The following is a 17,113-nucleotide window of genomic DNA, read 5'->3' as shown; positions in this document are numbered from 1 at the left end:
TAAACTGGGTTCATTGTTATCATCATACCATTATGCAACGTGCTTGATAAAAAGAAACTAGATCTGGTTGTGTATTGAGTGTTTTTCAATCAAATACACTGTAAATGATCTATCATCTAATGTATTAATCAATTATCTATATTCATAATATTTTTCATTAACCAATTGAAAGGTATACATTTTATAATAGCTAATGTTCATTACTGCCTTGTGTTAGATAACTGTTACTCATATATAGGTTACCAAGATTATTGCTTCAGAATAAGACAGGCAAACAGAACAGAAGAATATAATAAACGTCTCTCAACTTAATAATTTTCTTAGGAATATCATTAAATATATATTAAAACGAAACGGTTTATTATTAAATAATAATCAGGATGAACTATTGCCCTTTGATACCGTGGTTTTATCCCTGCTGGTCAACAGAAAAACTGCAACGAATCTTAAAAATACACAGAATAAAGCGTAATATAAAAAATCGACGCTTTGAAATGCTTTAGTTTGAATCAAGGAAAGGATCCATTTTATCTCTGAACAGAATTGTGTGTGCAGATTAGGTTTTGTCTATTGTAATATAATCAAGAGTCTTCATAAAAAATCGTGACTCGTGCAAGGAACATCTAAGCTACATATAAGACCTAATAATTTTGATGATATCGAAAATTTACAAATAAACTCAGTTATATAAGTGTGTTATTATCAACTAACATTAAAGTGGTATTAAAAATATCAAAATTATTCAGAAAGGTTTTTAACTATAAAGAAAATTGATTGACTGGAACTTTTTGCATAATGCTAAACCGTACTGCGCTGAAATGCCTAACTATCCATTTATTTAGACTACGCAAACCTCATATTATTAACATATAAACAAGCTAACTCAACTTCTTTAAATTGCAAAATTCCCATCCACTCAGATATGCACGAATACAAAAAGGTGCTTCATCTTTGACTTGAGTGATATGCATCATTATGGCTAGATATGTTGTGATTGTGCTAATATTATTTGATTTGTTCCTAAATGCTATTTACACTTGTGTGAATTTTAATTCAGTTATTTATTTATTTCTGAAAAACTAACTTGCACTACATTGTAAAACGTCGGAAATTCAATTGAGATTCAACTATGTGATAAATTACTTCAGCTCAAATAACGTTTCATTGTTATGTGATTTATATGTAACATTACATAAGTTATCCCATAATTTTAAAATAATAATTTATGTAACCTTCCCATTAGATCCTATTACTAACACTAGATATTTAGATGATTGATAAGTAAAGTACTTACTATTATCAAACGGTATATGGGAAAAAGTAATGCTCACTGCTGAGGCGTCCCACAATAGGACGAAATAGCCGTCTAGTGCTTCCAGGTTTTCCATGGTGGTTTAGCTTCGATTGACTCATGATCTCAACTATTAAAATTACTATAATATCCACAAAAACCCTTCTGATATGAATCAACATATGCTCACTAGTGACTGGCTTCAAGAGGTATTATCTGGAGTTCTAGTGAGAAGCAATGACCAATGGAGGTCAACCGGGTCTGTTGTGAGATAGTAACACACTAAAGACAATAGCGGACGTGTGGCTCAATTTCGTGGATTGGTTGAAGTTAGACAGTAACACTGTTGGATATCGGCTCAGTAGTCTAGAGGTTAAGCGTTCGCGCGCGAGACCGATAGTCCTGGGTTCGAATCCCGCAGGTGGGACCGTGTATGCGCACTAGTGAGTAGTCCCATACTGGGACGAAACGACCGCCCAGTGCTTCCAGGTTTTCCATGGTGGTCTAGCTTCAATTAACACATGATCTCAACTATTGAATTAAAAATTACCAGTTAAAAAGCTGTTTGAACTAACGCTGTCGTAGGTTCGATGACAGTTATGATTAATTCATTTTTCGTTTAGGATTGCCTTTGAAGTTCGATTTCAATTTCTAAAATCGAAAAACGTTATCAAATATAGAAAAACCTATTATTATTATTATTACTATCATTATTATTATTACTATTATTATTATCATCACTATTGTTATCATTATTATTATCATTACTACTATTATTATTACTACTACTATTACTATTATTATTATTATTGCTATTATTATTATTATTGTTATTATTATTATTATTATTATTAGTGAATTTACAGGGTCTACAAGAGATTTTCTCAGTACTCATAATAGTATATTATTACAGAGTATTTACACAAGAACTAAATATTTTAATTTCATAGAATCATTCATAGTAAATACGTCTCCCCGTTTCATCGCGAGAATTCGTTTGTGAAGGTTATCAATTTTATCGATTCCAAGCCATTCACAATAATTGTACTAGATAGATTTTACTTTCTATAACAATATGAATAAAACGTCAGTTATACTTAGACAGGAGTTGAATGATAGTCTATCATGGTTATCTGTCTATTGAAGTTATTATTTCGTTTTTTTTTAAGACTTGAACTTGTTTCAATCTCTTGTCATGAAACAATAAGAACTCTTAATTGCTTTCAAAATCATTATATAGTACAAATAACAAGTTAATTGTAGTTACTTTGGTAGAAAATTATGCAAGTAATCATAAAGTTAAAATATAAATGCTACTATATTATAGACAATGCTAATTTATACATCAATATTTAAAAGATTACATTTTTTTCAGATCATTCTGAGTTATATATGTATATAGCAAATTAAGTAGTAAAGTCGAGAAAAATCCTTCATTAATTCATTTAAGTAACAAATAATATTTCAACTGTGGGACATGATAGAATGTTTTTGTTGTCCTGAATGAGATATTTAAACACTCAGAATGTTCCCTGAATATTTTTAAATGGATTATATTGATAATGGTTTGAAAGTAATTTTCATTATGAAGACAAAAATTAGTGGAAATAAAAAAAGCTTTGAATATTAAGCTCGTTGTAATTTGGATCTATTTAGAGGTGTATAGTTTTTTTTAAATAGGACAAAGTAAATGTTCACCAACGCCTGGTTTCCAATAATTTATCAATTAATGTTAATTTGTATTGAAAATTATTTTTTATTGGTATAACATTTTCCCAAAATACAGCCTTAGGTAATTATTAATGTTGATCTAAAACTGAACCTAAATTCAATACACAATGTTTATACATAGTATTACTGTAGATTCTTAACAATGAAAATTGTGATATTTTTTCAAGAATAATAGTGTTCATCCCGTGTATCGTAGAAGCACATTCCAGGAGTTATTCAGCTAACTAGAATATTCACCTCTAGAATATTCTGTCACAAGTGTTCCATAAAATTTAGTGTCTTATAAAAAGTTAATATTTCTATTATTAAAATAAGATATTTAAAACTGAGTGATATAAATTGTCACTAAATAAGTGAGTAATTAGTCTATAATATACATGAATAAACCTCATACTTGTTTGAAAGATATGCAGAAATATAATAGTTATGACAAGATAAGCGTTAGTCAAATACGTCTTCCTATAAAGTCCCATGTTATTCAGTCCTGTCATAAAGATTAATCACATTATCACCGATAAAATTGAAATACCCAGTATAATTATCAGTGTTTTTAATAAAAATTATATAAATTCAAATGAAATCAAACCAATTAGTTCAGTCTGCAGAACGAGAATAAGAACTACGGAAAACTATGTATTTCGATCATCAGTCAAGAGTTATCTATTCTAAATGTCGAAACATTAATTATGAGAAAAATCCAAAGTTCAAAAGACAGAAAGTGAGTACAGTCGTTTTTCTGCTTCGCAGTGACCAAGTATATGCCGCATACATATATAAGATCAACTATTTCACTCCCTACCACTAATTCAAGCACCTACCCATACCAGTCCTGGAACAACACTTGCATTTGGAGAGAGAGAGAGAAAAAAAAGAAAGAGAATCGCATCCTAAACATGCTTGCATTACTGATTAGAGTGATCAGAAGACTGCATTTCGTCAGCGTCTTCACTAAACACAACTATGTCATCTGCATATTCTAAATCAACAAGTGAATCTCAAAGTGGAAGATTGATTTCTCAGAAATCAGGCAATCAAAGTATTGTCTCTAAAAGGACGTCTACAACAAGGTTGGACAAAAATGGAAAAAGCAGATAGTCTTAACGAAAGTCACCCAAGGTTATCAATTCCGATGACAGTTCACCGTAAGTTCTGGACAGACCAGTAGTGTCTAACTAGGGGGCCTGTACAAGGTTGATGTCACTCGTTGGCATGCATTTCAATGTCAGACACTAACACAGAATATCACAACTAACGGAGTCGAACGCCCTCTTCAGGTCAAGGAATACAACTATAGCCGGAAGTCGAAAACAATGTTTATGTTACAGGACCAGAAAAAGGGTGAATATTTGGTCTATCTATCTACATCCACGTCTGAAACTAGACTGGTTTCCCCGAGTTTGTTATTCAAGAGCACCAGATAAGCGTTGGTTGGTTACTGGGGCTAACGTTTTAAACAACATATTGGTCAAACTGATTACTCCTTTGTCGTCAATAGGGATTTTTACCCCTTGTAGAATGGAACGATCAACTACCGAGACCAGTCCCATGAGACTAAGTTCAGTTCACAGATTCTGGATGATAGCTCAGTTAATTCAACAGTTAAAAAACAGTATCCTTGATATACTCAGAAGTTAATCTGTCATCCTCTACTGCTCGCACTGGCTTCATATTAGCTTTTCCTACTTTATTTGGAGTCGGAGAGCTTAAGTTGACATCCTGTTTAGTGTGCCTAATAATGGTAGACGAATGATGGGAAGATGAAGAACAGTTAAACTGTTCTTTAAAATGCTATGCCTATCGTTTTAGTCTCCTAGGTTTGGGGTGAATTATTGTCTTACTTTTTCAGAAGTTGTCTCAGAAATTCCTGAGTAATTAGTAACTATCTTTTGATAAATCTGAAAATTTTGCTGTTGTTTTCTATTGTCAAGGCCTTTTCCATCGATTTTACTTGAGTTGCTTCTCAGTGCTAATGACTACTGCGTGGAATTTTTTTCGGCCAAAGTTGTATTTACTCGTCATCCTGTTCCGAACCCTCATCTATCAACTCAGTAAACACCGCTGAAATCCACTAATGTCAGTCAATACATACATAACATACAAAGGTTTTTTCACTTCATAATAAGATCAGAAAATTTTATCCAAAGAATAGTTCTTCCCCTTTCTTTTTAAATAGAGCAAGAACAAAGATTGGTGCAGAATAATATGAATTCATTTTATTTCGTTAGGTTCTCATCAGCTGCTTACAACCTAAATTATTTGAAATTCAAATTATTACAGATATTGACATCTTTATACATAAGAGTGTGATTAAGGATCAATACATGTGTATGATGATGTAGCAAGCAAAGATTCAGATAGAGTTAATGAGCTCATAAAATGTTTGATTCGAATAAATAAATAAAGTTAGAGAGGGGAAGTTCTGGAACATTGAAATAGTGATTAGAACAATAAATAAGAACTTTCGTCTAAATTTGAACGAATAGTTTCACAATATTTGGGCGCCGAGTTAATTTGAGACATTAAAAAGAAGAATATATTTGTAAAATCTCAGCGAATGATTAGAACTCATGAAAATAGATTAATGGTAATAAAGAAAATATGAATTGAAATCAATCAGTTATATATGATGTAATTTATATTTCAGAAAGAGTTGGAATAATGACGTAATAAATAAATAAATAGGAGCAAATTAATAGAAAGAGTGGGGGTTATTGTTACCAGGGTAAGGAAAGATTTATTACTGTCTCTTTTTGTATACATAGATCTGGTTTTAAACGTTTGATTGCTAACGCTTCAGCGAATTTCAAAAGGTTCGAGTTTGATTGTTTGTTAATCACCTTGAAGGACTTCAGTATATCAGCTTTATGTCCTGTATCAAGGAGATGTCTTGCGATAGCACTGTTGAATGAGTTCAATCCATTTAATCTTAAACTTTTCGGAATATGTTCTTTGAATCGGACGTAGGCTCTCCTTTCTGTTCTACCAATGTAACTGCTTTGGCAGGTACATGTAAATTTGTATACACAGTTGGTGGTAACATGAAAGGGATACCTGTCGACCTTTGATTGTGTCAAAGAACATGTTGTTTTGGACAGGACAATCAATTTCGCTGCAGGATAGGTTCTTGTCAGTGCAGTTTTTAGTCTCATATTGATTGATCCTGTGACATCGTCACCTTTGAATTGAAGTTTAATAAAAATAGGCTTTTTATTTGCTGTAATTTCTTTCGGTTTTTTATCTTCACATTTGCCGTATTTCTCAATAAATTTCAGTGGGTATCCGTTATTCTTTAAACATTTTTTAACATTCATAACTTCCTCTTCTAGTGTATCGGAAGTACATATTCTTTCTGTTCTGTAAAACAGTGTTTTGACCAGTGCCTTTTGTAACTGATTGGACAAAAGCTATTGAAATTAAGATAACTACCATTCCATGTGTCTTTCTTATAAACTGAACGTTGAACTGTACCATCTTTTCTTCTTTTCATCGCAATATCGAGAAAATGGAACTTGTTTTCTTTTTCATGTTCCATAGTGAAATGGATATTCGGATGTGCTTCGTTGAAAAACTCTAGCAGATTTATTGCTTGTTGTTTATTATTACATACGATGAAGGTATCATCAACATACCTCGAATAATACGTCATTTCATCAATCGCTCGTTTGAGTTTGGTTCTTTCGAGGTTAGCCATGAAAATATCTGCTAGGACAGGACCTAACGGACTTCCCATCGCTACACCATCGGTTTGTTTGTATATGATATCGTTGAACTGGAACTGAACATCTTTTGTACAAATGAGTAATAGTCGTTTGAATTCTGGTACTGGTAGAGGTAGGATGTCAGAATGTTGACAAATTATGTCTATGGTCTCAAGAAGTGGTATTTTTGTAAACAAAGATGTTACATCAAAAGAAACCATAAACTTACCAGCAATATTTATGTGATTCATGCTGTCAGCAAATACAAATGAATCCTTTAGTGTATAGGTGGCTAGTCGTTGACGCACTGGTTCTAACTTATCTGCCAACCATCGTGCAACTTTGTGGTATGGTGAATTGATCATTGACAAGATAGGTCTAAGAGGATAACCTTGTTTATGTATTTTCGGTAATCCATACATGTGGGGCAAACGAGACCCACGAGGTCGTAGATTATTGTAAGTAGAGTTATCGATCATCTTCTTTTCAGAAGATCTCTGAGTACTTTGGTGATTCTTTTCTCAATGGAATCAGTTAAGTCTTTGTTACTTTTCTCTAACTTGAATCTCATATGGTCGTTCAAGATGGACTTCATCTTAAAAACATAATCTGTTTTGTTCATTAGAACAACACTTGAGCCTTTGTCTGACCGTAATATCATTATATCGTCATTTCGTTTAATATTTCGTAATGCTGTTTGGTGGTCTTTGGATAAAAGCTTAGACTGTGGTGCGGGTGAAACAAGATATTGGTTTGCAATATCGACTAGTTTAGATTTAAACCAGCCTTTCTTTTCTTTACTAACTGGGTGCAACTCTTTAATTTGATCAAATAAATTCTCAAATTGAGTTTCTGTGTCGATTCTGTCGGCATGTGTTTTGGGGATATGAAATTTAAATCCAAGTGACAAGGCTTCTGTTTCTATCTGATTTAACTTCATTGTTGATAGATTATAGAGAAACTTTTCGGGGTTTTCCGGAAAGCCAAAACATATTTGTTCCTTTGACAGAGTCTTTGACAAAGTTACGTGGAAATTCTTGCATATTTTGCTTTGCAGATCTTGTATAAAGTTGATAAATTTTATGCGACATACGATACTTAGATTGTTGATTAATTCATCAAAGGCATTAGTTTCTGCCCTCAAACGTTCAATCAGTAACTTGGTTGATTCAATGTGAGATTTTGTGATGCGTCGAAGATTTTTAAGAGAAGGCGGAAGTTTAAATGAGCGTAAAGACTTTAAGAACTGACGTGGGAAACGGCATGACTTGAGACATTCATCAAAAAACTTTAGTCGAGTTATTTCTCTTGATATTCTGCAGCGTATTGTCACCAGACGATTCAGTGACTTGAATGACTGTGCAGGGAGACGCATTTTGAGAAATTTCATACACATAGTTCCCTTTATTATCTTAAATAGAGCAAGAACAAAGATTGGTGCAGAATAATATGAATTCATTTTATTTCGTTAGGTTCTCATCAGCTGAAGCGTTAGCAATCAAACGTTTAAAACCAGATCTATGTATACAAAAAGAGACAGTAATAAATCTTTCCTTACCCTGGTAACAATAACCCCCACTCTTTCTATTAATTTGCTCCTATTTATTTATTTATTACGTCATTATTCCAACTCTTTCTGAAATATAAATTACATCATATATAACTGATTGATTTCAATTCATATTTTCTTTATTACCATTAATCTATTTTCATGAGTTCTAATCATTCGCTGAGATTTTACAAATATATTCTTCTTTTTAATGTCTCAAATTAACTCGGCGCCCAAATATTGTGAAACTATTCGTTCAAATTTAGACGAAAGTTCTTATTTATTGTTCTAATCACTATTTCAATGTTCCAGAACTTCCCCTCTCTAACTTTATTTATTTATTCGAATCAAACATTTTATGAGCTCATTAACTCTATCTGAATCTTTGCTTGCTACATCATCATACACATGTATTGATCCTTAATCACACTCTTATGTATAAAGATGTCAATATCTGTAATAATTTGAATTTCAAATAATTTAGGTTGTAAGCAGCTGATGAGAACCTAACGAAATAAAATGAATTCATATTATTCTGCACCAATCTTTGTCCTTTCTTTTTAGTCTAATCTCATACATTAAATATAAATATGAATACAAGACAATTAGCTTACAACTTTATTTTATTATAGGTATGACACCTTTTTTAAGCTTTGTGCAGGTTTGATTCATGATAGCAATTTTATTACATTTTTTTTAAAGTACATCCCTTATCAAGGCACAAGTAGGAGTAGGAAGCGAACATAAACTCTGATCCTTCAGCGAGTATTACAGCTTTAGTTCACTAAGAATATAATAATCTATATTTTCAAGTTCATTCACTGGTTGAAATATCAACGATGAGTAGCTACCTTACTTCTGATGAGGTTGATTTCACAGTTTACATAAAAAATAACATTTAATATCAAGGAGTGTTTAACACCTCTTTCATTATTACATATTTAATAAGCCATTAAAGTATACTAAAAAATTTTCAACAAGGTAGGAATGACCTAAATCCATGGATGCAATAAAGAATATTATTGTTTGTACATACACAGACAATAGATGTTACTGGTACATGTTATGAATAAAAACATAGTAATGACTGTTCTGTTCATGATTTCTCCATGTGAAAAACCTTTTTATACCTCATACACTGAATATCATCATAGAGCAAATATTGAGGTTTTAGTTAAGTAATAAATCATATAAGCTAAAATTCTGAATAAAAGATACAAATAAATGTTTTACAATAGGAAATATTACTTCATAGAAATGTGAATAATTTGAACTAATGGGTCAGTAAAGAAAGAGGTCAGTAGTTCAGTATGAATAATATGATATGTTTCTCTTTATTTTCCGGAAATTAAATAATAATTGGTATTGATAAAAGCATGATTGCGACCACAATAAAAACATGTATTTATAGAGAAAGCTTGAATGAAATAAACCGTAATGATGCCCTAATTGAATCGATACAATACTGTGATTACTGAAGTAGTTTGACAAATAATTTGCTTATGGGTACGATTTTCTAACTACAATCGAATAGCTTATCAATGAAAACTTGACTGACAGGCTGAACATATTGGGGCGGGGGAAACTACATTGTCATTTTTGTATGGAACACTTATAGAAGATAAAATGATGGTGACGAATTGACCAGTAATTCTTTATTTTCTCCTTTCATGACACAATACGTTGTTAATCCTCGATAAAACTGAAAATTTGATAACTAAACTGAATCGATTCTACTTCGTGACCCTCTTGGGTTATTATTGGTCCCAAACCTGTGTAAAGGGGTAGGGTCAGACGTAGAGTTAGTAACTCTTTCTCGAAAAAATGAACTCTACTAAAAAGTGGCTGACTAGAAAAAGTCAAGTAAAATGTGCGTTGCGAATTAAAGGATCTTCATTTAGAAGAGTTATGACGTTTAGTTATGAGAAACAAGTCTCTGGAATTCATTAGACAAACGTTCCTTTTGATATTCATGGCAACAATAAAAGTAGGGACATGTTTGGAGGCTGAGAGGATCCTTCAAATACACGTTGAAGGTAGAACCTAGCTGTGCTTAAAATTAGTGACATCCATTAAACACAAACTGAACACAAAGGACTAACGTCGGGAAAGCTGTTGATGTATTCTGGTCATGAAGAAGAAAATGCCCCCTTACAATTAAGAAGTTGTACTGACGCCATTTGGATAAGCACGAAAAGCGCTAATAAGATGGGAAATATATGATCTATGACCACAATAGTATCATTCAGAACAAAGAAAGGAAAGAACTACAATTTTTGTAATCTAGTCCTACGCACCCACCAATGGTGACAACAAAGAGGATATTGATGAGTTTTATGAAGGGCTGTACCCTATCTTAGATAAATGACCAGGAAAAGACCTGGAAATCATGATGGAGAATCTGAATGCCAAGTTTTGGTAAGGCAACACCGAGAGCGAATGCATCATGGGGTGAAATGGACTGGAACAAAGGAATGAGAATAGTTAGTGACTGTTGAATTCATATGCCTTTAGTAGCCTGGTTATAGATGGTAACATTTCCTCCAACTTCATACGTAAAGGGACATGAGTTTTACTTGGCCACGCTATAGAAAATCAAATCCATTACATACACGTGAGCTGAAAATTCAGGAGGTACATCGGAGTCATAAGAACAAAGAGGGAAACGAGTGTAGCTTCAGATAATCAGACGGTTGTGGCGAGGCTAAAATAGAAGCTAAAGGAGCATTAGACAATTCTAAAAATTTAACTGCATCCTTTCTTCGGGATAGTAAAAGGCTCAGTCAGTTCAAGATAGCTCTAAGCAGCAGTTTCAAAGTCCTAACAGACCTACTAAAGGAAGAGGAAAAAACTATGGAGAGTTACTCGAAACGGAATGAAAAAGTATGGCTGAACTCAAAGGATATCGAAGCAAAACATACAATGCATCCCCATAGATGGAAATTCACCAACAATAAAAGAAATTCGGAAAGCCATCAGATATATAAATAGTGGTGAATTAATGGGACTAGACAGCATGCCAGCTGAAGAACTGAAGACAGATTTGGAGGTAACATTAGAGATGTTCCATGTTGAGAGGAAGGTCAAGTACCAGAAGTCTGGCAGAAAAATCCGACTCAAAGGCTGCACCTGGTGCTTCTGGGTAGTGAGTAGAAACGTGATAGATAATTTAAGTTTTCGGCAGATATTGGACCATCACACCACTTGACTTTGAAAATTGTGATTGGCTTCTCGATGTGTATGCATATGCATATGAATTGCATGAGTCTCGCATTGTGTAGTTTATGCATGAAAGTATATGCAAAGTGTACGTGCGTTGGTTAGCACGCGGAACCTAAGTTGAAAAAATGTCTGCTCTATATCTAATAAAACAAACGGCCTTATCCTTCAGGTCGACGACATAGCCAAAAGTTGTGTTATGATGAGCGGTGTCCGAGACCTGATAATGATACACAACGTGCTATCACCAAACCCTCGCATGACTACTTGAGCGAGAACACAAGAGTAGACGAGAGAGTATATCGGGCTAACGAATGACATGCACAAATACACGCTTGTATATATACTTCTCTTATTTGCTTACATACATACTTACTCACTAACTCTTATTCCTCGTCGAGGAGCATAGGTCGCCTATCAGCATTCCCCATCAAACTCTGTCCTGGTCAGTCCTTTCCGGTTGCTGTTCATCCTTTTCATTTCTGCTTACAATTCCCGGTGCAGTATATTCTTTGACCTTCCTCTTTTATGTTTCTCTTCAGGATTCCAAGTTAGCGCTTGTCTCGTAATGCAGTTTGATGATTTCCTCATTATGTGTCCTATTCAACTTCAGCATGTTTTCTTAATTTCCCCTTCAGATGGGAGCTGGTTTGTTCTTTCTCACAGTAGGCTGTTGTTGATGGTATCTGGTCAACGGATATTGAGTATCTTGCGTAGACAATTGTTTATAAATACTTGTACTTTTCTGATGATAGTTGTAGTAGTTCTCCAAGTTTCAACCCCGTACAGTAGAACTGTCTTGACGTTTGTATTGAAGATTCTGACTTTGATGTTGGTTGGCAGTTGTTTTGAGTTCAATATGTTCTTCAACCATAGGAATGCTTTGCCAATCCTCACGTTTACGTCTGCATCAGATCCTCTACGTTAATCGATGATGCTGTCTGGGTACGTGAAAATTCCCACCTCTTCCAGAGTTTCTCCATCAAGTGTGGTTGATTGGGTGTTCTCCTTGTTGTATTTGAGGATTTTGTTTTTTCCTTGTGTATGTTGAAGCGTACTGATGCAGAGACAGCTGCTACACTAGTTGTCTTCATCTGCGTTAGTTGGTGTGTATGTGATAGAAGGTTCAGGTGATGATCTATGAAGTCGAAATCGTCTAGTTGCATCCAACCTGTCTATTGTATTCTGTGCTTCCTCTCAAATGTGGAGGTCATCATAATCCAATCAACCACCAGAAGAATTGGTTAACCAACCTCAAATGGCTGGTAAATCGTACCAGAAGACTGGAAAGAGGGATATCGGGTCAAGTTACAGAAGTAAGGAGAGCTTAGCGAGTGTGAAAACTGCAGAGGGATCACACTAATATCAATACCAGACAAATATTTTAATAATGTTACCAAAAAGAATGAAGTGTTTACTAGACACTCAACTTCAAGATCAACAACCTGGCTTTCGTAAGGATCGATCATGTACCGACCCAATCATGACATTGTGGTTCAATGTTGAACAGTCAAGTGAATGCAACATAACTATTTATAGAATTCCCTGACCAGAAGAGAGGATTTGACAGTTTAGATAGTACAACTTCATGGAATCTTCTTTGACATTATGGCTCACCTGTAATGATCAGACGAAACTCCTAGGACGAGAGAAATCGGAGAGACATGAATGAAAGATAGCTCACAGATATTTTATTAGTGAACAATGGTGTTAGACGACACTGTCTACTTCCACCTTTTTACTTCTGCTTGCTTTTGAATGGATTATATATATATATATATATATATATATATACCCGCAAATAAATAACGTGAATGGGTAACTAGTATTTTTTATGTATTCATACCCTTTTGCTACCTACGTATTTAATGAAACGCTTCCATGCATGTTCACGATGTTCTACATCTTTCCTGTGGTTATATATATCGTCCTCGCACCCGAACGGACTTGTTCTTATCTGAAATATTAAAAGACATAAACATCTTGTGAATATCAGTTGCGTCATTGTTAATCTAATTGATCATATGGTACTTATTCTCATATAAGTGACTGCTAATTTCTAATGTATTCGGCTTTTCAATATATACGTGTGTTTGAGTTTATGTCTATATATCAACTTACATTGTTAACCATTTTGGACTATGTAAATCCATACATTTACTCATACACTGATTTAACTGACTTATCAAATCCATATATCACATAAATTGTGCATTCATTCGATTTTCGCTGTTGGTTTGATCTGCATATTGACATGTTAAAAACAAAAACAAGACTGAGTTGTAATAGAGTTTCTACAGACTCAAGTATATATTCAGGTGTAAGAAAAGAGCAGGACCGGTATTCTAAAGTCAATTATTAATTTAAGCAGTATCAACTAATTTTTATTAACAAAGAAATTGAATTTTCGGAGGTAATAATTTATTGAATGCTTATGGACTGCAAAATCCATCTATACGGTTTTATTTGCCTAGTAAACCCTGTATCTTATTAGATAGCTAGTTATTTCTAAAAGTTTCGCAATTAAATTTTCACAAGATTATGGTGATGAAGTTTGCTAGATAGTTTTTATCTTTACAAATTATTCCAAAAGTCAATAATCATGATAATTTTTATTGAAGTGAGTCAAAGAATTGAGTTCGAATCTCGCGAGGCGGGATCGTGGGTGCGCTCTGCTGAGGAGTTTTTCGAGAGGACGAAACGGCCGTCTAGTGCTTCCAGGTTTTCAATGGTGGTCTAGCTTCAATTGACTCGTGATCTCAACTATTAAAATTACTATAATATCCACAAAAACCCCTTCTGATATTGAGTTTCTGTTTGTCGTCTTAATACATGTAATCATATGCTAACACATTTTTATTACAGACAATCGGTCATCTTTACTAAACAGAAAAGAAATTAATTGGAATTAAGAATAAACGATAAGCTATTCGAAATATCGATAAAATTGTTAGAAAACCATTTATTTCAACCGCTGTTTAACTTTGGAATAATGCTTTGTCACTGTTTATTCACAGTATTGATGTAATTAAAGACAGGAAATATATAGTCTTATGTGCATGTTTAGTTTTTAAACGTCAAAATCCAATGTATTGGGAAAATAATTTATATATGGTATGAATTCAATTAAATCTGAATGCTTGATTTTAAAATACTTTCATTCGACCATCAGATTATACTCGGTTTTTCATTTACGGTAATCTGATGAAGGAGCGTTATACTTCCTGTACTCAATCAGTAAGTTTTTTTAGTTTGTCGAAGGAATTTGTAAATCATAATTATCTAACGTAAACTCGTAGCAAATGGTAATTTTAGAGCCAGTAAATTTTCAGTAGAGATAGGTGAAAATGAAAATATTTAGCAAAGTAATTCATCTTAATTACATAGTCCTATATTAAAAAATCTAATGTTAAATTAACTGAACGATATAAGATTTATTTATTTTATTTATTTATTTTAACACAGATATTGGTACAAGGAGGCACCAAATACATATGCGCCACACAAATCTCATTTGATATGTATGAGGGCTGTGATACTACCTGGGTGCCCAAACCGAAGCAGGTGGTTTTCCTAGGGGGCCACACCCGCAACCTTCGACCGGAAGGTCTGATCCACAAGGCAGTGGAGCATCATAAGGAGATGCAGTCTCATGGTAGCCGGTGACCAACGATTGGTTTATACGCCATTTGTTCATTCAGGATACTGGAACCCATGGGTACCATTGGTTTGGAATCAGGGTTTTCCAACTTCCCTAGGTGGACTCTCCATGTCCGCCAACCCAGTTAAAGCGACGACATTCACTTTTCGTCCTCTGAATTTCGTAAACAACACCCTTGTCACAAGAAGGCAATGAGTTGGACTTCCCTGACAGAGGCTATATACGCGTGGCCATATGAGAGCATTTCGAGAGGGAGAGCGGACTCCCCACTCTCGGCCGTACCAGGGCATTTGGGGGCAAATGATATAGGAAATATGACTCATACAGATTATTTTGTGTGAAGTTCTTTATTAAGTTGTTTAGGTTGTTTAACTAAAGCTTTTTGGTTTATCTGACGTGACAATTCGATTATTCGTTAATTCTAAATGAAAAGTTATAATCATAAAAGAAAAGACTAAATCGATTGTTGAATGACCAATATTTTCGAATTGTTAATTAAGTTTCTAAGGTAATGCTAACTGATAATATTAAGTAGTATACAAAAATAACTGGATTTAAGAGAAAAAACCTTAAAAAAGTTTAACCATTGGCCCCTGATCAGATGTTCTGTTACGTTTACTTTATTAAAAATGTGACATCTTTGACAGTTGTAACATTTAACTGTATATTAAATGTTTCAATCGAAATGGGAAGCAAACACTCAAACAGGTGATTAGGTAGAAAGTTGGCCAATATTTTAAATAGAATTAAATATTCAACATATTTATTGATACATGGTTATATACATCGAGCAGAAAAAAAATCCTAGACACAATAATCAGTGACTGAAATAAGGTCGATATTAAATTTGCAATTAAATCTGTTAGCTAGACTTGAGTGAAAAAGTTCCAACTATGACTCAATATATTGTGTTCCATTGTGACCCAGATATTTTTCCACTTTTAGTCTTCACTGAATATATCATTATTTACAGTAAGATTTATTGGTCACTTAAAGAAAAATCTAACAAGTGGAACTCTAAAATAACTTATAATAGACGAACTCAATGTAATTGCTGAGTTAATAATGATTTTTTGTAGAAAAAGTCACAGATTTTAGTACATATCAAAAATATTTGGTTTATTCACACTATAAAACTTATCAAAAATTACTGTTGACCTCATTTCATACAACTAAGTGTTTTTAATAAAATACACGTGATATATTAGACTAAAATTCTATTGACACTGAGTACATTAACACTTATTAAATTTCAGTATTTTAAGCAAAATATGTGATAACTAATATAAAAGTTCTACTGCCGTGTTTATTAAAATTCAGTTCAATTTGATGGAATATTATAAAGTATTTAATATGATGATGCGATTGTAGGTAAGTATTATATATTAGGTAATTTCGATCTGTAATTACCTTATTTTACAATCAAGTGAAGAATTTAGCTATGTACTGCAATATCTCTTCCTAATTAATTAAGTCGATAAAACCTGTTCATTATAATTGTATATTTCATAAGTTATTATTAGAATGGGGGTTTTCGGAGATTGTAATGCTTTTAATAGTTGAATTCATGAGTTGATGTAACTTAGACCACCGTTGTAAACTTGGAATCACTGGACGGCCGTTTCATCCTAGTACGAGATTTCTCAGCAGTGCGCATCCATGATCCCGAATTCGGGACTCGAACCCAGGACTTTCTGTTTTGCGCGTGAACGCTCAAACTCTAGACCACTGAGCCTGCATCCAATGGTGTTAATGTCTAAATTCAATCGATTAATGATCTTACGAAACCATTAATCCATTATCAGAGGTAGATACCTGTCTCTACCCGACACAGATTGGACTCCATTGGTCACGGCTTCTCACTAGAACCCCAGGAAATCCATCTCGAAACTAGTCACTATTGAGTACATAATTATTATTAGTATGGGGATTCGTGGGGACTATTTTATAAGTCTCATGCAGAT

Source organism: Schistosoma haematobium, chromosome 1, assembly GCF_000699445.3.
Source record: "Schistosoma haematobium chromosome 1, whole genome shotgun sequence".
Lineage (NCBI taxonomy): Eukaryota > Metazoa > Platyhelminthes > Trematoda > Strigeidida > Schistosomatidae > Schistosoma > Schistosoma haematobium.
This window is presented reverse-complemented; position numbering follows the sequence as displayed.